Consider the following 908-nt stretch of genomic DNA (forward strand, 5'->3'; position numbering starts at 1 on the left):
CTACACATACCATTCGTTCCAAAGGTGGATCGTTTGGCTCGAAAATCTCTCCCCAGATCCACTAGATCTGCTGGTTTTGTTCCGATATTTCTGCTTTTCTTTGGATAATTTTGTTCTGTTCTTATCGCCAGCCTTCAGGAAACGTGTGTTTGCACGGGAGGGTGGTCAGAGGAGATTTACCAAGGTGGTGCCTGAGCTCGACTATTTCCCCTGAAAAGTTAAGCGAAAGTGAGGGCTGCAGGTGTTGGAGCTCAGAGTCGAGAGTGTAGTGCTGGAACAGCACAGTACGTTAGACAGCATCTAAGGAGAAGAGAATCGCTGCTTCAGGCACAAGCCACCGCCATTGTATTACCAGCCGATGCCTGGAGAAAGAACGTCCCATATTCCACCTTAGGACCCTGCAACCACACGGGCCAAATGCGTATTTTAATAGCTTCCTCATTTCACCTCCCCCCACATTATCCCAGTGCAAAGCCTCCAACTAGGCACTGCTCTCTGGACCCGGACAACAATCTCCCCTCTGAACTACCACCATCTCCCTCACCTTCATTCACCTATCACTTTCCCAGCTACCTGACCACCACTCCCATTCCCCTCCCTCAACCCCGACTCAAAAATCTCATTCCTGATGAAGGGCTTATGTCCAACACATCAATGTTCCTGCTGCTGGGATGCTGCCTGACCTGCTGTGCTTTGAAAGCACTACACTCACGCCACTGCAAAGATAGATGAGCTCGACTGGGGCTCTTGATCTGAGAGCGGAGAAAGCTGAGAGCGGAATTGATTAACGTGCACAGAAAGGGGATAGATATGTGTGACAGGAATAAACTTCTTATGGGAATGATTAATAACCAGGGATATAGATGAAACGCTAGAGAGAAAATGTTCAGAATAGGTTTAGGAAAAAT

This window comes from Chiloscyllium plagiosum, unplaced genomic scaffold, assembly GCF_004010195.1.
Source record: "Chiloscyllium plagiosum isolate BGI_BamShark_2017 unplaced genomic scaffold, ASM401019v2 scaf_73, whole genome shotgun sequence".
Taxonomy (NCBI): Eukaryota; Metazoa; Chordata; class Chondrichthyes; order Orectolobiformes; family Hemiscylliidae; genus Chiloscyllium; species Chiloscyllium plagiosum.